Source organism: Crassostrea angulata, chromosome 6 (genome assembly GCF_025612915.1).
Source record: "Crassostrea angulata isolate pt1a10 chromosome 6, ASM2561291v2, whole genome shotgun sequence".
In the NCBI taxonomy this organism is placed as follows: Eukaryota; Metazoa; Mollusca; class Bivalvia; order Ostreida; family Ostreidae; genus Magallana; species Magallana angulata.
Window position 1 is genome coordinate 39,882,054 of NC_069116.1, and position 27,595 is coordinate 39,909,648.

Consider the following 27,595-nt stretch of genomic DNA (forward strand, 5'->3'; position numbering starts at 1 on the left):
CCCCTAATTTGTATGGAACAAAACAAAATGGATTTAAAGAAGACATTCTTTGTTCTAGTTTCATATATGTACCTGAATTATAGTGAAGCTTTCGAACATCAAGTGTGTTTTAACGAGTAAGACAACTTCTTTCACTTTTTACTGTGAATTTCAGAGAATTTTCAATAAATCGAGTGCGTTTAAAAGAACAACAAAATCTGATACTTATACTAAACACTACAATCTAATAAAAATTACACTCTCCATGTAGCCGATTTTGATCTGTCGTTGTAAGGCATATCAAATACTGCATATTATTTTAATAAAATCGAAAACATTAGTAATTTTAATACACAAATAATATATGATCAATACTTCCTTTTACATATATTTTAGAAGGATTTAATTTTTAAAATGTGTAATTGTACCGGTTTGTTATTTTTGGCAGTAAAACGGAAGTCTACGTGTGTTGTCAGGATTTTAGGAATGTTTCTGGAAAATGCGAAGGTATGAATTCCCATTTTACATCACTGAATAATTAACCCAAATTCAGTGCAAAAATATTACATTTTTAAATGATTTTCGTCTCTCTATTGCTTACTATTTTTAAGTGATACAATGTAGAGTGTTATTGTTTAAAATCGTTGCTAATGTATATAACCCGTTAAATGTAAATTAAGCAGAAACACATGCGTTTTTTAATAAATTAAAATAAACAAATTAGAAAAAAACCGGATTTGACCTGTTTGGTCAATCATAATTTGATTTTATTTAAGCAAGAGCATGGACTTTCGATAGGTTTTTACTTTCTAATTTGCTTATCAAAACAAGCTGTCAAATTTTGAGATAGGTAAAGTTAGCTACTAGTAACTGGCTACTAGTAACTGGCTACGAGAAGTAAGAAAAGCTAGCTACTAGTAACTGGCTACGAGATGAAATCAAAGTTGGCTACTAGTAACTGGTTACTAGTAACTGGCTTCGAGAATTAAGAAAAGCTAGCTACTAGTAACTGGCTACGAGATGAAAGAAACTTGGCTTCTAGTTACTAGTCACTGTCCAAGTGAGAAAACATACCTAGAATTTCTATTTGTGTTCTTAATATGTACATTCCACTATCTCATCATTTACTCATATTTCTCACATACTCTCATTGAAATTGATGCATTTCGTATAAAATATCTCTATTTCAGACAATATTGTCCAGTTGACTCAAGTAGCTGTACGTACAGATTGAAAAAAATCAACAAATGTTATTATTTATAACAATCTATCATGTCATCCGCTTAATATTACAACAAAATTATTGAGATATCTCTCTTAATCTGGTCAGCTACCAGTGTATTTCGTTTCAACTATCTCTATTTTAAAGACAATTTTTTCATGCAACTCAAGTAGCCGTACATTAAGATTGAAGACATCTTCAAGGGTTGTTAATATCAACATTGTATATTTACTTGAAGGAATGTTGATATTTACAAGACTGGCATATATCTTCAATTTATATATATACAGCTACTTAAGATATATAGACAAAACCGCCAAAAAATAAAGATATTTGTAACAAAATGCACTAGCAGCTAACTACATAAAGAAAGATATCTGAGTAATTGTGTCGTAATATTATGTGGATGACTTGAAGGAATGTTGATATTAGCAAGACTGACATATATCTTCAATTTATATATACAGCTACTTGAGATATATTGACAAAACCGCCAAAAAATAAAGATATTTGTAACAAAATGCACTAGTAGCTGAATACACAAAAGGAGATGTCTGAGTAATTGTGTCGTAATATTATGTGGATGACTTGAATGAATGTTGATATTAGCAAGACTGACATATATCTTCGTATTTTCTATTTGGTATAACTTGTGATTCAAATGCAGGTGCTACCTGAGGACTTTCCCTGTCAATTAACAAACAATACAAAAAAGACACAATATAGAATTATCCGCAAATAATGAAATGAATCTCTTTGAAGACCACGTTACCACTCTATTAGAATTGTTCAATCTAGGAGGTTGTCTCCTTATTTTCAATAAAACCAAACCCATTAGGATCTTAGATTTTGGAATGAGAAGCCGCCCAGTAAAAAACGTACATCATATATCTTAGACAAGTTCAAAAACCCAGCAAAAATCTATACTTACTTTACCCTGCTGCCCACCTTTCTTTGCGTCTGTTCGCGATCTGTAATTTTAAACTTTCGATAACCACAGTAACTGTATTTAAATGTAACGGCAAAAATATTGCATAACGCGGATTTTTGCCATTGCATACCGCTATAAACATTCACTAACTTCAATTCATTTTAGTAAAATTCGAAAACTTGGTCAGCATGATCATTAATATGAAATAAAACAACAATTATATATAATTTTTCTTTGTTAATTTGATTTTTTCACATAAAAGTATTTTTAACATAAATAAGGTAAATTATCGTGGTTGCTTAAACTAACTAGTATGAGAGTGCTTTAAAATAATATCAAAGACATAAATAGAATAAAATTTCTTATTAATTTGTACTTTTCAGCTTGCATCGGTTCATGGGGAACCGAATGTCGTAACAACTGTTCATTTGGTTTTTATGGACACGGATGTCGTCATAAGTGCAGTTGTAGTAATCGGCAGATATGCAATACCAAACAAGGATGTATTGAACCATTTGAGGGTAAATGAATTAAGGATTGTTTAACCATAATCAGATAAATACTAAGTCTTGGTTTTTTAATGGCAATTTTATGTTTTCATTACGTAAAAAAGCGACAATCAACCAATCTTTAATGTATGTACTGGAGCTTTATTGAAGGTATGTTGGATCGAAAGCAGACAAAAATCGGAACTATGCACAGTTTGTATATAGGTCATATTTTCAACGTGCACAGTTCGATGTTATATTGAAACACTATGACTGCTGTGTTTGCATTTATCGTATGAATTATACTTTTTGCACTGAAAGACTAGTTTATTTTAAAAATTGTACGGAATTTGTTGGAAAAGGGTCGACATTCAACACAAATGAAACTAAAAGCTTTGGGTCACAGTATTAAGTTTTAGCATTTCTCTTGAGCATTGCCTATCTTCTTTTTTTAAAATAAGGCTACATGTACTGTTCATCGTCTGATACACAGAGTCAGTTTCACATATTTTAATTTACAATGTGTCAACTCATTTGTGTTTTCCCCCTATTTTCAATAATATTTACTATTTTAAACCAACCAACAAGCTCTAGAAAATAGCTGTCAATAATATCTAATATTCGAAACCAACCAACAAACTCTAGAAGACAAACCATTTTAGTGTTTTGTTGGATATTTTTGTTCGGGAAGGGGGGGGGGGTCTTGTGTCTTAGATTTCCTGAATAAGTGTATTTTAAATATTTCACAGTGTTAAATAAAAAAAAACACAAATTATTTATCAAGATAAGAAAAATCATCAAGTTAAACCACGTTCAATGAGCTAATAAGAGACTGGACGTGAAAGTCCGAAATTGTACAGTCGTCATAATATTACTCAATTTCGGATAATATCTATATATTAGAAGTACACTGATCTTATTCATATCTTGAAATAACTTATTTTTTATAGTCTGGACAGCAGCCCCTAACTTTACTTTTAACCCTGATCCGGAGAATATTGTTCATAGGATTGCGACATTTCCAACATTCGGTTCAATGAAAGCCTCATGCGGCAATAATCTTACACCTTATTTTTTTAAATTCAAGACAGTTATGTGATGATGATAATAATAATAATCATAAAATGGACCATTTACATTATGCAACCGACCCTTTTTCTAATTTACATGTATTTTATTGAAATGAGTAACATTGACATTAAATAAAAAATCTACATTAAAGTATAATAACTATGAATGTAAACTGTTCTACAATCTTAGTCATTTTTAACGTACATGAAAATGCTGACAGCACCTCTAAGTACCACTCCTGACCTTGATATGGATGATTCGACGAACACAGAGGCCTCCTTGCTCGTTGCCAGTGGTCTGCTGATTTTACTTCTGTTGTGTGTCCTTCTTATTTGTTATAAAAAAATGTGAGCATTATTTATCATTTTTATAAATATCTCTTAAAGCAGTACCTTTTTGTTATTTGATTTGGTTAGTTTGAATGTATTCGTATTCTTTTTTAGAAAAAAGCAAAGCGAACTTATTCAGAGATATGCTGGACAAAAAGTCATATATGATGATCTCAGGGTTTTTCGAACTGTTGATAATGGCGGGGAGTATGATATTCCAATAACTCCAGTAAAACAGATTGAATAACTCAAGAACCATCTTACCAAGCCAGAATACAGTTAACTCCTTCAAAGACACTGGGTTTAAAGAGTGACATTAGTTCAGGGATCTGATCGTGATATCTACATTCATATTAATTTTAACAGCAGTTTAAAGCTGCTGTTTGTATTCAAACGTATTGACAAAAAATTTGGTGTTTTCATGTCACCCAAAAACACCCCCAAAAAACTCAGATTAACGACAACAAATACGTTGGAAATAAACAGTTTAAAGAGAAAATATTTTTTTTTAAAAAAATCATCGAAGCCCGTTTTTTCCAATCAGAAAGTTTGAATCTATCATGAATTAAAGAACATTAAAACAATGATACGTGATTTTTGTAGATTGTAGCTTAATGATTAAATTCTAATCTATTGTAAGTTATAATGTATTTTAATTAGAATTTTCGTTTAATATTATATTTAAAGAAAGATTTTTGTTATGGTAATGGGACTTTAAAAGATTGAAAATATTTGAAGGTTTGCCTACGATTTATCTGATTTATTGAACGAATCCCTTTAATTTTATTGGCTTTTTTTTTTTTTATCTAAAAATGATTTTCAAAGCAAACCATAATTGTTATCAAAACAAAATTTATTGTTCTATACCTACTTATCAAATATGTACAAAAAAGGAGCACACTCAGCACACCAATATACTTTTACTGAAGAATAACTAAAATATAACAAAACCAATTTTAAGGTTCCTAAACAGATTCCGAATGACAGTCGAAAAATTGTGACGTGAATTTTCAAACAGCATTATCATACGTCTGATAGCGAATGATCCAGTATATTTAGGTTCTTTGGCTGTTCATTTAGCGATCGATACTTCGATATCAGTTCGTGCATGAATGGTGCAAAACCGATTTTGTTTTTATCATAATTTATTTGCCGATAAACACTGTTTGTTGTTATTTTGTGTCATGTAATGTGCACGAAGTGGTTAATCTTTATATAAACGTGTTTTTATATAATGGAAAGATGACATTTCATTTTGTAAAAAGGGTTATTCCGTTTGTTTTGATTTTTTGTGCATACTTAATTTGCAAAAATAACTGCTTATCATGTCATAGTCTCATTCTTTACTTTTTGTGGTTATTAAAAGTGGTTATTAAAATGAAGGGGCCGTCCTCTTTCAAGGGGAGATTATTACAAATTTTGAAAAACTTTGGTATTATAGAATTATCTTCAGAAAAGCTTAAACTTGTCAGGACTCATCCTCATGTAGACTTACGTTTGTTCAAGACATGATCCTTGGGAGTACAGCTGGACTTCAGTGTTGAGTCAAATTTTATAATTTTTTTTCTCAAAAACTATTTTGCCAGAAAAGCTGTAACTTGTGTGGAAGCATCCTCAAGTAATGAAGATTCGTTCAAGTCATGTTCGCCGGGATAGGTTTTGACCACAATGGGGGTTGAAATTTTTTAAAAAGAATATATGGGAAAAAATCTTCTCCAAAACCTATCAACCAATAAAGCTGTAACTTTAGTGAAAGCAACCTTAGATAGTAGATTCAAGTTGTCAAAATCACAATATTTGCAGGTAGGGTTGGGCCGCTATTGGGTATGGATACAAATTTTTACATTGATATATTATAAAATTAATTTTAAAAAAAATTGTCTAGGCTGTTTCTTTAATGAAATCAAGCTCAGATTGTGTAAATAGGGTTGAATCACATTAGAGGGTTAAATTATACATACGAAAAAAAAATAAAAAGTATTTTTTAAAAACTTAAATGCTACGATATATGATATTACTTATACGCAAGTATTTTAACATATTGTTGATTCTTGATTCTTTAGATTGTGGCCTCTGGATAATTATTGACCCAACAATGGGTTCAAAGGTTTATGTAAGTTTATATGTATAAAGATCTTCTTGAGAACTGCAATACTCAATATGTGAAAAGACTATGATATCATCCGTTACAAAAGTGGCTGAATATTTAATAGAAGAATATTCTAGGAAAATTTGTGAATCTTTTTATACAGGATCTATTCTACTACATTGTCCAGAATTTTTGTACATGTATACTACGATCACTCAATAAAGCTGCTTTTTATGGCTATTGCTGCTCAGATGAGCAATGTGGTGCATGGACCTCTTGTTTTATATTTTATAATTATAAGACTGTATGATATAAGTATCAAGGTATAAGGGACAAAAGCAAATTAAAATCGCCCTCTTTTTCCCCTCGCGTGTAAAATATAAAAACTGTATTTACGACACTCCTTGGTGATTTTTAAAAGGCAACGCTTCATGTATGGTCAACATCTTGAACCATAAAAAAAATTCAGAGATTACGTGTTAGTTGGTTCACTATTATATAAACCAAAAGCGAATTATTTTCTCTACAAAACATTCAGGATTCAGGTTATCCTCATTTTCGGATGTATTGCAACTCAAAAATAAAAATTAGAGATTTCGAATAATGATCATTGTGCAATGAGTCTAACTACAAGGTTCAAGTGGTTATATAATCATGAACTTTAAACGGACAATTTACAATTCCTCCTTATGAAATCAAGTTATGTTCTATAACTGAGAGAATTTAATTTTCTCAAATGAAGATCAAAATGGATCCAATCTAAAAAGTCATAATCAAGATTTCATTTATATTGGAACTTCTAAAACTATAGAGTGTTATAACAAGTAAGACAATTTTAATACTTACTATTTTGAGTCTTTTTACCAGTATGTTAACATTTAAGCCCAGACCATATTCTGTAAAAAAGAATATTATTTATGAATTTCCAAATGCGTATCTTCAACAACACACTGTCATTACCTAAAAAATTCCTTTCTCTATGTTTTAAATGAGTGTTATGTTTAAAAGGTTATGGATTATATGTTTAATTAGTTCATTAACTGTATGCAGAAAAACACTCTTACTTGAGTGTTGTCGAGACTCTCTTAATTAATCTGATCATTGAAGAACTTTGATTGATAATGTAGAACATAATGATTTTGAAAACTGGCATGCATATAAATGAAATTACACTTTTGAACATTGTTTACTATATTTTTGCATTAATTAAAAACCTCATTCGTTATCGACAAACACAAAATTTTCTAACTTTATTTGCATTTATTTCAGAAATTTTAATTATTCTATTAACATATATATTTGTAACTTTTATATTTTGTAGAGAATTTCAGTATGTTTTCTTATTGATAATGACTGATTTGGAAAAAATCAAACGTAAACAAAGAGCGAAAAGTTTGTATTTTTATTTTTTATCATCATTTAGTATTTTGAACAATAATAATTTTAAATCCAAATGAAGTTTATAACATTCATTTCCAAAACACTGAAATCAGTTGTAACTTCTTGTTCGGCGGACATGGGTTGGTTACACTGGCCTTTTGGAAGGGATAAATTAATGTACGATCGTAGTTCTGTTGAGTTCCGTCCATAAGGTATTCAGCATTTTAATCCATGCACAAATATTCTCGTAAAGCAAGACCAGAATGTTGACATGCTGCTGTTAAGACTCTTGCATATTCAATAGACCATCCCGAAGGACATGTCATATAGCAGGTGTCATAATAATTGATGACACAGGTGCAACATCACAAACCTTACAGAGAACATCAGGTTGAAAAATACGACGGAACTTGGTCCGGATTGTTGGGAGAAAAGAGTATTGGCACCGTGTCCATTCCGATTATAATTTCCTTAACCAGCAATACCTTTGGACATATTCATTCCAAATCCCATTTGTAAATGCAGAGTTTTACATACATGTATTTATAAGAATATTTCACAAAATTAATGCTTTGTAGGTATAGACAATAGTAATCATAGTAGTTCCTCGAAATATTTAAATGAGCAAAGCTTCAGCAAGTTTGTTTGGGACTTGCACTAACGGCTACAAAAACAATAAAAGGTTTATCTATTGAACTACCTTTGCTTTGATTTGAATGGGAAAAAGTAACAATTTTTGGTATTTTTTTCGCCCCCCCCCCTTTTTTTTTGCAATGCTGCAAAGAGTAGCTAAGGGTTTTACACCAGTTTACAAATTAAAAGCGAGATAAAGAGCTCACAATTCTTTCTTGATATAAAAAATGTTTGTGCCATATATATGTAAAGGGATCACTGAGAAAAATTCTTTGGTCGAACTTTTCGGCGTTTATATACTGGCAAAAGACAACAACCGTAAAATCTAGAGACCAAACAAAGAGCCAATGCACTTATGGTATAGAGAATGGGCCAATTTTCAGTGCCGCTTTATGTAGAAAATATCAACAAATTGCTTTTTCGCGTAATATTTAGGCACGCACTGATGCTTTTAATTTATATGCACGCTTAAATTTACCAAAATTAGCATAAAGTTTAAACAATCGAAGATTTTAAAATGCCTATATATAATCTAAATCCGCAAAAATCTTATGGAACCTACTTGAACTTTGTCTAATATTTAAATCAGAGGGAGGATACATTATTCTGTTGTTTGATCGATTATCGCGTTTGCTGAATTATACTTGATGTATTATTTTACGCCTGGAAAAAATTAAACAAGGGCAGGAAGGAATGCATTATTAAGGAAAATACATGTAAATGTATCAGATCCGATATAAATATGACACAAGTATTCATATTTCTAATACCACTTTGAATTCATAACATCTATTTTATCCCAATTCCCAAGCTTTGTGGTGTATAAATTCGAGGGCGGGGGGGGGGGGGGGGTTGGGGGGGGGGGGTTACATTAATTACGTAGTTGTACAGTTTTCATATTCCTAGCAGAAACTCAATAATTATGCTTTTAAGTTTAATAATTTAAATTCATTTAGTGACACTCATTATCATATAAGTATACATAAACGATATGTATGCATTATGAGACGTAAATGAAAATCTAGCGATCTGTAGTCTGCTCTGATGAAACAATTTTAGTTGTTTGTCGTATGTCAACCCATAGTAGTAGATATGCAGCTACCATAAATATGAAACAATTTTTCCAGTGACAAATGTGCGATATCTGTCAAAGTTTCTTCTGAATTTTGGACTAGTTGTATTCTAAGTAATACGGGAAAAATTGTCTGCTTGTTTCGATGTAAATCGAATGTCTCTTGCCCGCTTAAACTTTTAACTATAGGCAATCTTCTAAATCTCCAACGTTACAAAACGCTTGTTTTTTTTTACCTTGACTAGATTTGAATCCACATAAAATATCAAGTTGTTCATTTGAAATACATACGGTAGCGATTTACTTCGTCTTTTATAAAATTACCGGTTTGGTCTAATGTCAAATCATATATATTTTTAAGTTTGTTTTGTTTATCATTTTAGTTTATTTTATCATTTTTATTTAGTTTTCATTTTATAATTAAAAATATATTTATTTTTCATGTATTTGGGCTAGTTTGTTTTTCCGTTCCTATTCCATATTCGTCATTTTCAGTTTGCTTTCTCTAAAATTCGTTTCTTCAGTCTATGATTTCTAGTGGAAGGTATATAGATCACACTGATTGTAAATTCTTTTGGATAACATCTATCGTTCAATTACATAATTAACCAATTTTTAATTTTGCCTAAGAATGGCGTTCACTCACACTGAAAATCGTGATAATCGACTGATTATTATGAAAAACCATATATAATATTAAAACATTGTACGTCAACCACCAATTCTTCTGAGCTTATCTTATATTTAAAAATATTTTGAACAAATAAACTCTTTGCTGGTTGTTGAATCGTTTTTGTGAACCTTCGACCCCGGTTCTGTGGGGAGGTTGAAACTGAATCTGATTTGATCTTTTTTTTCAACTGAAGTTTTTTATCAACTAAAAATTACTATTTCTATTAAACCAAGAATTATAGTGTTCATCTTAGAATGCGTTTTAAACTCTTTTATTTCAAACACACTACACAAGCTATCAGTTGTGACGATTTAAACGGCGGAAATAGAAGGGAACCACAGGCTGCTTAAACGGGATTAAACAACCTTCCATTATAGTCTTGTTGCCGAGTTCCTTCTCCGAGATATTAAGCATTTTCATCGACACATAAATACTCCTTAGTCGCAAGACCATAGTTTCGGAGCCCTGTTGCTGCTGTTAAAACTCTTGCATATTCAATAGACCATCCCGCTGGACAGATCATCTTGGCAGGAATCATAATGACAGATGACACATGCGCAACATCGCAAACAGCACAGGGAACATCGTCATCTACTGCAACATTCATGTACGTGTATTGTATTCTGAGCCATGTATAAGGCCTGACGATGCTCTGTTGTTATTTAGAAAATGAGTTGGAAAATCTCATGGGGCTGGATCCGGATTATGAGGGAGACAAAGTGTATTGACACCGTTTCAATCGATATCATAATCTCCTCCACCAGCGATACCTTTGTACATTAAGGTTTGCATGCCAATTTTAAAAGTCCAATCAATCAATTCAAATGTCAACTTAAAGGTCTATAAAAAAGGGTGGGGGTAAAAACGGCACTAAATGGTGATGTCACAAGTCTTGTAAACCCTCTTAATTCCCCGAATTGAGACCCAAGAGGAAGTTGACTCTCTTCCTGCAATATACTAATAGCCATTATTTTAAGTTTCTATCTGTATATAAAAAGATGAAATATATATATTATACAACTCCGGTTCCTGTGTGTTTGATAAATAAAAAGATACACTTTGTATCGTTCTGAATTGACCGTAAAGTACTTATAGTTGATAAAACAATCCAGAGTAGCTTGTAGTACAGTTTTTTATATATTGGAAAGCGGTGAAAATCTATTATTTCCCGTTATTTCTCAAATTTGATGTGTATATGGATTGAAGAAAATCCTCATTAAAAAAAATTAAAAAGAAAAAAAAAACACATTAGCGGTCTGAAACAAGGAGGCTAGGTGTATTGTCTCCAAAAGCCTGCATTGTACTGTACATTTATCATCATGAAATGTTCTCTACCCCTCTCTCTCTCTCTCTCTCTCTCTCTCATTTGTACAAAATTTAAAACACTTAAAATCTCCTAAATCCATAGAACAATGACTTTATAAAACATATAAAATTTGTTGTGTCCGGACTTGAGAGCTTTCAAAAGAGTCAAATTAATCGACCAGGTGTAGGAGTCATCAAAAATATTTCCCTAATGAAAGTAGAAATAAAATCAAGGAGAATGTATTTATTGTTTTAAGGAAGGTGCAAGTTAAGAACAAGTCATCAGTGTGATGTTTCCGAGTGTTTTCGATATTTATAATTTCCGCGTTCACTTGCTATATCTTTATTTTCCTGTGATACAAGTAGAGTTCCTTTAACGATCACTAAAAATTTACAAGGAGAATCACTTCCTCGCATTGAGTTTGACTAGACTGGCATTTGGTTTCCTCCTCTACCCTACTCGTTCACATGCACAGAAAATTAACGGATATGTTTGCATATTTTTTGCAAGTTTATTGAGCGTGACCTTAGTTACTGATAAACAATATTGCCAAGATCATTTGCTAGTATATTCAATTTTATTAAAAAAATTGTAGAAGAAGATTCGATCAAGGTTTGTCAATTTAAGTAATTCAAATAAAGCTGACATACAGTTTTACATGTAGACATGATATGAGTATTCCTTTTTCATTTTGACGACCGCCAAATAATTTCTAGATTTAAATCATTGCGCCTCTATTCACAAAATTACTTTATCAGAGAGAGAGAGAGAGAGAGAGAGAGAGAGAGAGAGAGAGAGAGAGAGAGAGAGAGAGAGAGAGAGAGAGAGAGAGAGTTATATTCAACTGCATTAGATTGTTCATTCAGGCACGTAGCATCGTTTTGAAAGGAGGCATACTCATCCAAAAAATCTTAACAGACCAGCACAAAAACTGGCAAATTCTCAAATCATCAAAATCTTAATCCGGAAGAGCGGGTGTATATTTACAACTTCAATTTCGCTGTTGATTTTCTCACTTTCACGTCAATTTTTAACGTGCTGCAAAAAAGTGGGGGGATGGAGGTGGCAACTCCTTCGTACTTCAATTTTTTATATGTAAAGGACACGGACACTTATGGGCCCCGGTAAAAAGTGAAAGTGTATATACATGTAAATAGCACGATGCTTTACAACATAGTAGGGGTTAGTCGTCGTCCGTTTTGTATTATAATAGTAAATCAAGGACGGGCATTCAATTCAAAGCCTTTGTTTACTGTCAGCCTAGCCCTGTACAAACTTGTGGAAAAGACAAAAGACGCATTATACATTTGGAAAACTCCTTCTAAAAATAAAAAGTTTGTTCAACATTAGACTGGTACCTAAAATATAAAAAACGAATGAAAATATCAAGGTTCTTCCTATAGCAAGGGACAGCTATTACCTGGGTGACCCATATTTAAACCAACGCATGGAATAAATCATTTCAAACAGTCATGTGGGTTCTATCCACGTGGTCTTGTCAAATAAGCTCACTGTAAAACACTGACACGTTTAAATCGTTTTACATCAACTTTGTTCGGTCAGGAATGTTTGTTTGGTCACCATGGTCATATGCAACTTCAAAGCTCTATTCGATTTTTTCAGACGTAAAATAATGCATAAAGTACAAGTATGATAATTCAGCAAACGCCGCAATCGATCCACCAACAGAATAATGTTGATTTAAATATCTACTCCCTGTGATTTAAATAGAGATAATTCAAGACGTCCTTTTATTAATTTCTCAAGTTTCGCGAGTTTTCATATATATAGTTACTTCTTGTAAACTGACCATTGCGTGTTTACGACCTATTCAGCAGCTCAGGTGCATACTACATGTACATGTTTATGGAAAATAATTCAACTCATTACAACCACTGTTGAAATTTATATCAATTAAATCAAAAGTTTTATATTGGTGAAAATTAAAATATTAATTTTGTGTAAATATGTGATTAATACACAATTGAAATGCTGATCTAAAATATTTAACAATAAACTTATAAAAACAATACTTAAGACATACTTAATTAAGTCACCTCTACCGGCCGCCTAAGTTTTGGATATATTGTCCTAGCTAAGCACTCTTCTAGTTACGGACTTCAGTCTAAGAATGTTCATAAGTCCTACTTAGCATTGTCTTAGTCATAAGTACTATGTTACGAGCCCCTGATCCTACCTCCGTCTTTTGAGAGGTCCGTGTTGCTCTGCTTTGAATTTGTTTTTAGTTTTATGGATTTTTAAATGGTTGACAGTTTGTTATTGTCATTTTTCACCCATCAGTGCTGAAATATTACGGAGAAAAAAAGCAATTTGTTGATATTTTCTGCATAAAAACGGCACTGAAAAAGGGCCCATTCTTTATAGCATGTAAGTGCACTTGTTCTTTAAGAAACATTTTTGCTCTGAGAAAACGTGGATGATAATATTACGAGCATGTCGTTCACCAGACTATGTTACATTACATTAAAAGCAACGATATCTGGGAATCCATTTTAAGAAAGTATATTACAGCTGGAATACTGGAATGGAATACTAGTACCAAATAAAACACATAGGTAAACGGAAACTTTAGGCTCATATATCTTACAAATCGTACTTACAGTCCACTTTGTTGTATCTATCACTATGACGTCGCACATGCACGTAGCATTAAATGGTAGATCTTGCAGAAATATTGTATTATGAGATACCGAGGATTTTTAATTACGTGTATACGTGATATACAGTAACTTTAAGTTGTAGAAAGCTGTTATCTTCAATATGATAAAAGCGCCATGCACTGTGTTCGATGTGCACATGAAAAATAACAGGATACTGTAACAATTTATGCGAACAACATTATCGTACAATGTACGTCCATGTACTTAGAAGTCAGTGCAATCTGAAAGCATTACTCTGTAATAAAAAATGACGCGTTAAGATTTTGCATTCAACTGGTGATTTAGATGTATTTTGTCAAGAGTCTGAATAGAGAGTTTAAGTGGCCAGTTAGGTACGTTATACGAACAATTTACAATACTTCCTTATCTACATGTATATAGTCAAGCTAAGATCAATAACCTTGCGCCATTTCCCCCTAATTCGTATGGAACAATGGATTTGAAGAAGACATTCTTTGTTCTAATTTCATACATGTACCTGAATTATAGTGAAGCTTTCAAAAATCCACTATGTTTTAACGAGTAAGACAATATCTTTCACTTTTTAGTGTGAATTTAAGAGAATTTTCGATAAAACGAGTGCGATTAAAAGAGCAACCAATTCTGATACTTATGCATAAACATTACAATCCAATAAAAATTACATTCTCCATGTAGCCGATTTTGATCTGTCGTTGTAAGGCATAATTATAAAATGCTGGACATTGTTTTAATTAAATCGAAAACGTTAGTAATTTTAATAAACAAATACAATTTGATAAATACTTCCTCTTACATATATTTCAAAATGATTCAACTTCCAAAAAGTGAAATTGTACCGGTTATTTTTTTGCAGATTAACAGGAATCTACAACTGTTGTCAAGATTATAGGAATGTTTCTGGAAAATGCGAAGGTACAAGTTCCTATTTTACATTACTTTATAATTAACACAAATTTAGTACAAAAATATTACATTTTTAAATGATTTTTTTCTATTTTTTGCTTACAATTTTTAAGTGATACGGTATAGAGTATTATTGTTTAGAATCGTTGCTAATGCATAACACATGTTTAATGTAAATAAAGCAGAAACACATACAGTTTTTAAAATTGATTAAAATAAACTGTTTTTTAAACAAGTACACAAATATTTAAAAAAATAACACGGATTCGATCTCTTTGGTCGATAATAAGATTTTCTTTAAACAAGAAGTTGGAATTTCGATAGGTTTTTACCAGGCTTGGGGCGAATTACATTGTAAAGTAATGCATTACATTACAATTACTTCATGAATTGGGGCATTAAATTACCATTACCATTATTTGACTTTCTTGAAGTAATGCATTACATTACCATTACATGAGTAAGGTAATGCATTACCATTACCATTACTATATTTTAAAAAAGTAAAGCTAATAAAGAGTTTTTACAAATGTTTCAAATGTAAAACACTCTAGATCTGTTTAACATATCTACAGGTTCATGTTCAGCAGGTTCAAATTCAATGACTATATATACAAGAGACATTCTTTATTAGCTCAATATATAATAATCTTGTGGCATTATGAACAACATATTACTTACATTTGTAAGTAAAAAGATATGTATAGACATTTGGCAGGATACAATGTCAGATATGATATAGAGACACAGAATTCGTGCATAATAGAAAACAATTTATGGAATAATGTTGGGGTTATTAAAAAACTAAAAAGAGATATTTCCCCAGATAACACAAATCTTTATAATTTTGGACACTTAAAATGTATTAATGTATAGACAGAGGGTTTTTCCCAGTTATATTTCTTAATATATTTTAATCGGGTTTCTTTATGCTGAGGACACTTTAAGACGAAAGATTGCTGTTGCACTTAATGATCAAAGTTTCAAAGGTTTCATCTTTTAACTGCATCCTTTTATTTAGAAAATCTTCCCAGCTATACTAAATAAACGTTCTACAGGTGCAGTGGAAGCTGGGACTGAAAGATTGTTTGACAATCTTTATCTTAGGATATATTAAGTGAAAAAATAGCAAAAATACATGAATCTTGTATTTTCTATCAGTCCAAACGAATGTACTTAATATACATGTACAACAGAGAAAGAGATAGAAAGAGAGAGAGAGAAAGAGAGAGAGAGAGAGAGTAAAATTATTTTCAATGGTTTATAATATTGGAAGAGATTTTGATTTTCATCATGGATGGACAGTGCATTCATTTTGCCCTAAAAGGTGCATGTCTGTCTCCTATTCTATTGGGACAAGGTATAGGGAAGGGGATTAGGGTGTTTAACACTTCGTATAACAATAGATTGTTTTGATACTTAGGTTATTTATCCTGGGGGCATAGATGTTGTTGACACATCTTTATTGAAGTGCAAATTAATTGGAGTAAATTGTTTAAATGATTTAAAACTCTTAAAAACAACACTAATAAAAATGTTATGAAACTGTGTTGTTATATCTAGTAATATGAACAATTAAAAATGAAATTTTATAAAAAAAAAAAAAAAATTAATACAACTAAAACATTTTTATTTCAAAAATTATTTCTTTCTTCTTTATTATAAAGTTATTCAAATTCAATTTAATAATTCATTTATTCATCACATTTTTTAAAGTGAACATGCATAAATAAGCATAGTAATGCAAAGTAATGCCATGTAATGCCAGAATTACACTAAATTTTGGAAAGTAATGAATTACATTACCATTTCTTGTAATGCTAATTTTGTGGCATTACACATTACTAGCATAACTTTGAAAACATTTAATGCATTGCAATGCATTACCATTACATTTAGCATTACCCCAAGCCTGGTTTTTACTTCCTAAAATGCTCATCAAAACAAGCTGTCAAATTTTGACCCCCTTTCTTCTAATTCGGTAAGAAACGCTCATTAATATTCCTAGTCAGGTTTGGAATTTTTTTTTTGCTAATACCTGATCTGTTGTGTAAAATTGGCACTGTATCAACTGAAATATAAAAACCCTGCCTGGATGAAGTCGGACAAGCTTAAGCTTTTAAGGTCATTACTTTCAATTTATTCATTATGATATCTATTAGTTGATACCTGAACAGTTAATTATGAGTAGACACCGCCTCAGGTACTGCCAAAAGTCCTAACTTTTGTTAAAACGGCTCTACAAATGGATGTACAGATTAATCGTACAGTATTAAACTTAGCTAGTGTAACATGACACGATCACGTAATAATTACAAATGTGTAAATGTGTACATTGTTTATTCAAATGCTCTTCATGGATCTGTTGGTAATTTGAAATTGTGTAGTTCCTTTTTATACTTTTAAAGTTCAGATAATTATATGTATCATTGCGTGCAAAATTGCAAATCACCGCTACCAGACTAAGAGTCATTCCCCTTTCTAATAAATGTATATTTTATGATGTGAGTGATGTTAAGTTTGTTGCTATAAAATAGTGTAAAATTTTAGCTACATTAGCATTCACAAAGTACATTCACAAAAAATTACCATAATGTCTGGAACATAATTACGATTCAATCAGTAATTCATACGTACTTTCTAGCTTGCAACGGTTCATGGGGAAGGGAATGTGGTAACAAATGTTCATATGGATATTATGGATTCGGTTGTCGTAGAAGATGCAGTTGTAGTGATAGTCAGATGTGCGACCCCAAACAAGGATGTATGGACATATTCAAGGGTAAATAAATAAAGAAAAAACAATCATCAAACCAATATCAATATTATACATTAGTTATTTTTAATGTAATATTATACGTGTATAAGCAACATTTAACCAATCTTTAACACGAAAACTTAATAAATGATCAATATTTAACTTTTGCGCATTATTTATATGTAAATACGTGTACTTCTATTTATTCGTTCATTTTTGGGAGGCTTACGTGTTTGAACCTTTATAATTAAATTAAGATTTTGTATTTCATTATAAATAATAATACATACTGCATCGACCTGGCTACCTTTTACGCTTGAAAAAGTTTATACCTGTCAGATGCTGGATTAAAAACAAATGTATAAAAAGGTTAAAAATAGCAAATCAATATTAAATTGAAGCTTAATGTGAGCATTGGCCTTCCTCATGTCTTTTATAAAGGCACAGCTTGGTGTTCACCTTTAAACTCATGGTAAGCTTTATATTACTTACTGTGGTCAACGTATTTGATTTCTTTTATTTTTCAACTTTACTATTCCTCATTCAACAAACAAGCCCTAGAAGAAAACTCCCTTTAGTTGTTGAAGGTCATGTTACAGGTATGCAGAGTCATGCAGGAGTTGACTTTTTGCGTTTGTATCACGCGATTGGTGTGGCGTGTGCAGAAGTCAATCGACATTAGGACAAGAAAAATCACTGAGTTGGATCAATAAGTATCAAAAAGTGGGTGTGTCTATACGTTGACAAAAACTCCTTTCTAAATTTCAAAATTGTATACTCTTATGCTTTGAAATATTCCACGAATAATTGCTATACAAAATAATTAAGACACTTCATGTAAATTTAATTGCAAAGTTTTCTTTAATATAGTATATTCATAACACATGCTAGAATAGTGCTATGAGCTCGACTACAAAGTTCAAGTGGACATATAACTATGGACTTAGAACGGACAATTTACAAATACTTCCGTATGAAGTCAACTTGGGTTCAATTACTTTGAGCGTTGTTTCCCAAATGAAGACGGTCAGAACAAAATGGATTCACATAAAATAATCATTGTTCTGTTACCATTCTTGGTTTATACCGAAACCTCTGATACATCAGAGTGTTTTGACAAGTAAGAACATTTTATTCTATTTACTTTTTAGTTAAATCAAAATTCATGTTCATATTCTGTAGATTAAATACTAAGGGTAAAATTTCCGTTTACTAATCTACCATTTTGCAACAACTATCATAATCTAATATGATAATCGCTCTTCATGTTTCAAGTTTTTTTAACGATGTAATAATTAAAACATAAAATTAATCAACTTTGTACAATTGTTTGCAGTAAAACAGGATTATACAAGTGCTGTCAAGATTATAGGAATATTTCTGGAAAATGCGAAGGTGTGAGTTCTTATTTCATATCTTTTTGACCCTGACTCATTATATATTTACAAATATTTCCTTCAGATCATTATGATTTTTGGAATATGGTGTAGAGCATTATCATTTTGAAAAGCTTCTTGTGCATGTAAATGAATTTACAATCTTATCCTGTTAACCAATTTATAAAAATAAAACAATTGTTATTGAAACATTGAAGCCCTGTTTTTATTTCTATTTAATTCTTAAGAGTTAAAATAAGAAGCTTTTACACAAGGAATATACAAATGACAAAACTTGATCTACATGTAACTGGTTTTTATAAATGACTACTCTAAGTGCCAATAAACAATGAGCAATATACAGTTTAAACTTAATTATCAACGGGCAAGATAACCACTTGTCATTTAGTCATGATCAATCCCCCGTCTGAAAATATTGTCTCTTATACAAAAGCTTTTGACTAATATGTTGATATTATTACATGTTTATAGTATTTTAAAGATGGTTGTAAATAAAAAGAGTTTAAAGTTTCTTTTGGTGTCTCATTTAGGTTATGAAGATTAACGTTGCGTTCATTGCAGAAAAACTAAACATAATCTGTCTCGCAGGTTATGTAACTTACTGTAATAGCTTGTTATGTTTATATCCATATGAATAATCAAAGAATCATTTTTTGGGGGGTGCAGTAATATAAAGAAGGCAAATCAGTATGCTCAAAACAAGCTAGTATGAGAGTTCTGAATGAAAAAATGTGACCCCACCTTACTTCTCAAGATTTTGATTTTAACAAATTTGAATCTACATAATCTGAGGTTGCTTTTACTAAAGTTACAGCATTTCTATGTAAATGGCTTTATATAAGAAGATTTTAAAAGATTTTTTTTATATATCCCTATGAAAAATGTGCCCCCACCCCCATTGTGACCCCATCCTTCCCATGGATATCATGATTTGAACAAACTTTAATAAACCCTCCCTGATGATGCTTCCTCACAACTGTTTGCTTTCCTTGCCAATTGGTTTCTGGGAAGATTTTTAAAGATTTATTATATGTATCTATATATTCTTATGTAAAGTTTCGACCACCCATCGTGGCTTAACCTTATCCTCAGGGATAATGATTTGAACAAAGTTGAGCTTACCCTACATGAGGATGCTTCAACAGAAGTTTAAGCTTTTCTGGCTCTTTGGTTTCTGAGAAGAATTTTAAAGTATTTATACTCTTCATATTCCTATGTTAAAATTCGACCCCCTCCCATTGTGGCCTCATCCTAACCCCCGGGATCATGATTTTCACAGCTTTGAATCTTCACTAACTGAAGATCCTTTCAGATTAGTTTCAGCATTCCTAGCCAAAACTTTTCAATAATTTTGAATTATCTTTCCTTAAAAAAAATGTGGTTTTTAGTTTTTACAACTTGAGCTTTGAATCCCCTTTGACTAAGAATCCTTTGTGCCAAGTTTGGTTGAAATTGGCCCAGTGGTTGAAAATGTGAAAAGTTTACGGACAGTCGGACAAATGGACGACAGACGAAATGTAATCAGAAAAGCTCACTTGAGCTTTCATCTTAATGAGCTAAAAATAATATCAAAGACATAAATATGATAAAATTGATAATTGACTTGTACTTTCAGCTTGCATCGGTTCATGAGGAGTAGAATGTCGGAACAAATGTACACCTGATTTTTATGGATTTGGATGCCGTCAAAGGTGCAGCTGTAGTTATAAGCAGACATGTGATCCCAAACAAGGATGTATTGACCCATTTGAGGGTAAATAATTAAAGAAAAAAGTTTTTATCTTAAAATGATTTATATTCTTGGTTTTTGATTAGAAAATACTATGAATTCATTACATATCCAAAAAAAAATAAAATTCAATAAACCTTAAACACAGATTGAAAGTATGATGGAACAAAAATCAGAACTGTGTACAATAATATATCGTATTGTGTACAGTTCCATGTTATAAAACAACTGACTGCCGTTAGCATTTATTAGAGATTCCAATTTTACTGGTATTGCCTAGTTAATTAATTAATCATCTGTACTTAAAATGCTTAAACAATTCTATTTATTGTTACTTATAAATATCCTGGCCTTTCGCAATTTTGAGTTACGATTATAAAGCAATCACCTTCATTTGTAACCAATCAAGGTAAAAAAAACCCCCATAAAATCAGATTCAAATCTAAAATTTATCAACATCATAACGAGTAAACGACTAAGAAAATTTATGTAGACCATGTCAAACAAACCAGAACTTAGTTCCTAAATTCCTGTTGAAATTAGCAAATCCAAACTATTACAGTACGCAGACAGGTATTCTCGTCTTCTTAAACGCATACATGTACATAAATTGATTTTATTAGTTGGTGATTTCTTATTACATTTTTACAACGTCAGATACATGTGAATTAGTGAAAATTAAAAAGAATAAAATAAAAATCTTAATAATTTGATAATTCCAACATTCAGTTCAATGAAAGCTTCATTCAGCGATCATTTCACATATCACTTTCTAAATTAAAATTCAAAACAGATATATGATTACCATAATGATAAAATGTACCATATACATTGTGTAAATGACTTATTTTTTATTTTACTTAATTTGTTGAACAGTTACATTGGCAATTAAATGGGAAAAAGAACATTGAAAAATAAAAACTAAGAACGTAATTTCTTTCATTTTTTTAACGTACATTAACATAAAAATACTGTAGCCTCGACAGCACCATAAAGCATTACTCCTAACGCAGATCTGGGTGGTTTTACGACCATAAAAGCCTCCTTATTCGTTGTCAGTGGTTTTCTAATTTTATTTCTGCTGTGTACTATTCTTATTTTTAATCGTAAAATGTGAGTATTATTTACTATTAGAACTATCTCAAGTAACAATTTCTTGATTGTTTTTATTTTTAGACAGCAGAATGTATATCATTTTTTTTTTTATAGGAGAAAGCAAAGTAAACCAAAAAAGACGTATGCAGGTACTTATCATATGAGACTTTATAGTGAAAGTTTCGACAAAATAATTCCTTTTAATTCAATTAATTTTTATTCATATATATATATATATATATATATATATATATATATATATATATAATATTAACTACATGAAATTGATTATACACATTTCTGAAATTAAAGATGGACAAGAAGTTATCTACAATGATATCAGGGACTTCCAAATGGTTGATAATAGTGGTGTTACAGTACAGGCAACGCGGATCCCGTGTTTCCCGCGCCCCGTCACGGTATAAACACATCGAGGTGATCGGCCAGGTGAGACAGGTATACTGCGTTCCCATCACGGTAAACTCATCATCTACCTGTCCCCGCCACGGTAAAATTATCGCTGGAAAAGTATCGTATACAAGCGGGAGTTATCTCCCCGAATGAAAAATAAATTGCATGTTTCTTTATATTTAATGACGATATTTAACCAGATTTTGACAGAGATTATAATCGAAATACTTGTAGTCTTTTTTTTTTTATTTCATAGCTATGAAATAAATTATTAAAGTATTTAATTTAATACTTGTCCAGCAATTGCAAATAAAATATTTTCGAATCCATTATCATATTTTAAGAAGGTCGTTAAATTAAAAATTATCATGAACTGATTTTAATTGCCAATAAAATTATAAATGTGTACGCAGTGTGATTGTGTTTTTCTTAACAATTAATTGGTCCGCCTACATTTGTAAAGTTTGTTGTTGAAGTCCATGCGTGTCAACTAATGATGAGCAAGTGTTTAAAAATTAGGGCTTCCTATAAAATTACCAGCCCGGTATTTATAGCACGTTCCGTTCATTTCTTACAAGGTCTTCTAGTGTAAAGAACATTTTTTTGTGAATTCACGTTTTAGTGAATTTGTGTTGCGTTCCTATAAGTGTCATTGCGCGAGGATTCCCACTATTTAGTGCGTTACGTTTGCGACGACAATCTTTAAGTGCGAAGCCGTGTGTTCTTCAAGACTCAGTCTGACTTGAATATTCAGTGTGGAAATGAGTATGACGTTCAGTGGGGCCGGCCTGAGGAAGTCGATCGAGCTGTGGTCTTGCATGCTGGATGTGAGCAGGACATGAGGGCCAAGCTGCGAGAGATGGAAGATACCGAGTGTCTACCAGCCTCTCCATTCCACATTAACTTTTTTGCCACCTTCGAATACGCCCCATCTTGATGCGAAAAATCAAATTAACGTGTATCTCTCTGAACTGAATTATAACAAATAGAGAGTAAGGAGCCTTAGAGATACCCCGAGTTGCATAAAATTATGTAATCGAAAGATATTGTTGGTATCCCTTGTCATGTTGTGATGGTGTACCAGCTACCCGCCGTGACGGAGGTTAGCGTTCGCTCGCGACCGAGCCCCCCCCCCCCTTTCTCTCTCTTAACAGAATAACGATAATTTTTTTTAAAGAGGAAATGTTGTTAAACCGTTCTTATGTTCTTACACATTTCAAAGAAATTAAGAACATGTTTTGAAAGTATTTCATGCCGATAAAAAAACATTTGAACATTTCAGTAAATGTATTGATATCATTTTATGTGTGCATGTACATGTAATCTTATTGAATATAAAGCTACTACAAATATGTAAACCCGTTTCCGTAACCTAACCCCCCCTCCCCCCCCCCCACTACCACCACAAAGCTTTATGACTGTCGAAGTTAACTTTATTTGACTTTAATCCCAATTGTTTTACGCAAAGGTGTGAAACCATCGCACTGACAGGAAATCACTCTACGCTAGACCGCACAGAATACACAGGAATGAGGCAGGTAGATAAGTTGTGTAACGATTGACCAAGAAGAATTCTACATGCATATCAAACAATTTTACTAATAGTTATATCAAATAATTGATTCATTTTACTGCGTTCTTCAACCGCTAAACGTTGTTAAGATGTTCCTTCCCGCAAAAAACCTCCATTATAAACTAAAGGAGAGATAGAGAAAAAACACAACGAATTAAACTTTCCAAACACAGTATATCATGCATCACGAACATTGTAAAAAAAAACTTAACTGTTAGACATACTTCTTATTTTCTTTATTAAAAATAAAACTAATAGAACGAAACTTTATCATGGAGGGAACACGTGGTAGAGCTAGCGGGCTGATTTGATTGACAGGTGCAGCACGTGGACTCAAATCTAAAATTGCATGATGGATTCAATCACAGTGTACCATATTCTTTTATGAATACTAATTTTATGAATATTTAGTATTGGATATTAGTATATTTCACATAAGTGTACGTTAAATTATGCCTAAACGCCTCTCTCTCTCTCTCTCTCTCTCTCTCTCTCTCTCTCTCTCTCTCTCTCTCCTGTAAGGTGTTGTGCGGTTCGACAAAGCCGTACGCGATATAGACTTTTTCTTTTGTCGTGAATAGGTGTGAAAACCCTCAAGGCATGTCTTTTTCTACCCTGAGTTTGTTAATCACTACATGTATACACAGAAAATGATCGTGACTTAAACTTTATATGTATACACAGTAACGCATGCTGACATAACACGTTATGATTCCATGTGCTTTAACGCAGCACCAACTTTATTTATGAATGATGATTTTATTATTGAATGGAAAAATAGATTTGTTAGTTGATTCCTGACATTTGCCCATTTCTTTCTCAATTTAAAGCATACACATGTATTGACAGTTTACGGCGCTATTCGTGTCAACTTATAAAATGAGAAGATGAAAATGCTCTGCATTGATACAAATTCATCTAATGAAAATATTCAATTTTAAGATTGTTATAAAAACAGGATTTTCAACTAATAGAAATAATAACTGAAATAAGCACGTCAAATACAAAGATATGTGTTCTTACTTACACATCACAAAATTAAACAGCGTAATAATCATGTTATGTTGTCGAATGTAGTTTCCGATTTCATGAAATTCTATTTCATAATTATAATTTATTTATTTTATAATAATATGGACCAGAATTGTTTTACAATGCAGCTGTTAATGCTTAAATCTGGAGTCGCATATTTGACGTGGATTTACGCGACCCGCATTGCCTGTAATGTACCGTACAGGTAAAGTAACAACAACAAGCAGTAGCAGGAATAACGGTAAATCACACCGTCGCAGTGTCATCACGGTTGCATACCATAACGCGATCAAAACCCGCGATGGTGTATCGTGGGAACGATAAAAATACCGTGACGGTAACGCGGGCCAATACGGGATCCGCGTTGCCTGTACTGTACATCAACAAGAGTATGTAATTTGCATCCCAACTTAAATGGAGTAATAACACCAGTAGAAACCAAAAAACCATCTAGCCAGGCTAGAATACCACTTACCCGTTCAAAAACACTGGGTTCAGAGGGATATGGACATTGGTGCAGGGGATCTGATAATTACAACCACATCAATTTCAAGAGCGAAAAGCATTTGTCTTCGTATTCAAACGTAATGACAAACGATTATGACGTTTTTAAGTCGCCAAAAACACCCCCTGAAACTGAAATCAACGACAACAATTGCGATGAAGACGAACAGTGTAAAGAGGAATCGTTTGAAGAAATTGAAAGGATAGTTCATCCAATCAGAAACAAATGATCTATGGTGAATCGGCCGTACAGTTCAGTGAAATGCAAAGGAACTTTCAATATTTAGTAAAATACAGAGCAAAACAAGAAAACATATTGACGCAAGCGTCAAATGGGCCGCAAAAATATAATTGTTGTTTGAATCATCATTAGTTGTTTACATAAAAAACACAACAAAAAAGAAAATAACAAGTTGGTTGTACTAATTTTAATGGTAAAATTTAATATATTTTCAGCAACAAGTTTTAAAGTTTAACATTCGAGTTTGTTACTGTAAACATTTCTAACTGTAATATATCGCCATATTATGAAGTAATGAACATATGTTTTTCTTTACGAGACATACACTATTTTAGAGGTGGAGCGTTGGTAAATAAAGTTGACATTGCAAGTTCAGTCGTAAAAATACCCAAAGGTTTACTGAAAAGGGTTATGATATCATTTATTCGTTTTGTTTTTAAGATATTAGACCTTTTTGTATTCAACAATAAGGAAAGAGGTATGCATTTAACGTTAACCTGTCTACAAGTCTCATTTAAAACTCTATACTTTTTAAAAAAAATTTCTAGCGCCTTGAATTCCGGTTGGCCACACTATGACACCGTTAGCTACTATCTAGAAATATGAAGAATAATTCTTTGTATATTTTTTTCTTAAACTCATACAATTTTCACATTTCTTCCTTCAAAGTCTAAGGACTAAAATAACATCAAGAAAGAATAAAAATTAAAAAGATCATCATTCCTGTTTTTGTACAACTTGAATAAGTTCAAATCCAAAATGCCATTGTTTAAGTTACAAAATCATAATTATTGATCTTGTGAATACGAGAGGCAAACCCCCCCCCCCCTCCAAAAAAAAAAACCAAACAAACAAAAACAAAATAATGATAATAAAAAATAAAAAATAAAAAAACAGAAACAAAAAAACAAAAAAACCTCAAACAAACCCAGACTTCAAAAACCTTACATAGGTTTGCCATTTTGACTTCCTATGATACGGTAGCAGATCCCGCCTTTTGAACGTCGAAATCTCATCGTCATCGAAAACAAGATTTTTGTCTTGCCTAGACAGCCGAGTGGTTAGCGCGGTTAGCTCACTGCTTAGAGAGTGGGGTTTAGAGGTTGTCAATTGAAGCAACGGCAGGGGCAAAATAGTACCTCCAACACAGTGAATAATTTTCCTGTACTTTATATATATCTATATCCTTCACTAGGAGCAGGTGTATGTCAATTTGAGTTATTGCAATGTTTTTACTCATATATATATATATATATATATATATATATATATATATATATATATATATATATATATATATATATATATATATATATATATATATATATACGATCTCTCATGATTGGTATGTGATTTCTATTCAAATTCAACGAGTTGTGTGCTCTCCATCCCCGAGCCTTTCCGATTTAGAAGTAGTTTTAGAATATTTATCATGAATAGTGCAATGAGTCTGATTACAAAATTCAAGGACACATGTAAGCTTGTACTTTAAACATAAAATTCACAATATTTCATTATTGAAGTGAAGTTAGGTTCAATAGGTTTTAGCATTTTTAAAATCAAATTGGTCAGAGCAAAATGGATTCACAGGGAATAATTATTGCTTTATTACCATTTCTGATTTACATGTATGTCGAAACATCTTATACGCTAGAGTGTTTTAACAAGTAAGACAAATTTCTTTTTTATCATTTTTGAGTTTGATTTCTATTTATGTTGATAAAGTTTTCCATGTTATTTTCAACCAACAACTATCATAACCCTGAGAATTATCGTTCTGGGCCCGGTTTTTCGAAAGGTGGTTAAATTTAACACTGTGTTAAGGATAACGACGTGTTAAATCCTAATCAAGTGATTAGCTAACGCAGTGGTTAAATTTTGTTGATCAAAAGCAATTTAACGCATTGGTTAGCTAACACTGTGTTAACAGAGTTAACCACTTGCTAATCACTTGGAAGTAGAAACCATAATTCATTTCTACTTCCTATATATGAAGAAAAAAGATTTTGCTTTGGGATTTCAATAAGTTTGAATTTAGTGAAATATCATTAATATAATTATATGTTGAACATCTATATCATTTCCAGGGCTCCATATCCTATATAGCTAGTCTACA

General features: G+C 31.7%; 1 long non-coding RNA gene and 2 pseudogenes across 1 annotated transcript; 2 read left to right on the plus strand and 1 right to left on the minus strand.

Annotated features, from left to right (window-relative positions):
- On the plus strand, positions 1 to 2,647 carry LOC128189290 (uncharacterized). Its single transcript, XR_008244224.1, has 3 exons — positions 1 to 116; positions 428 to 486; positions 2,516 to 2,647. It is a non-coding gene; the product is annotated as an uncharacterized LOC128189290 (long non-coding RNA).
- A 7,491-nt stretch (positions 2,648 to 10,138) lies between these two features.
- On the minus strand, positions 10,139 to 10,647 carry LOC128189288 (uncharacterized; annotated as a pseudogene).
- Positions 10,648 to 18,516: 7,869 nt separating this feature from the next.
- LOC128189286 (uncharacterized) lies at positions 18,517 to 23,014 on the plus strand (annotated as a pseudogene).
- The last annotated feature ends 4,581 nt before the right edge of the window (positions 23,015 to 27,595 follow it).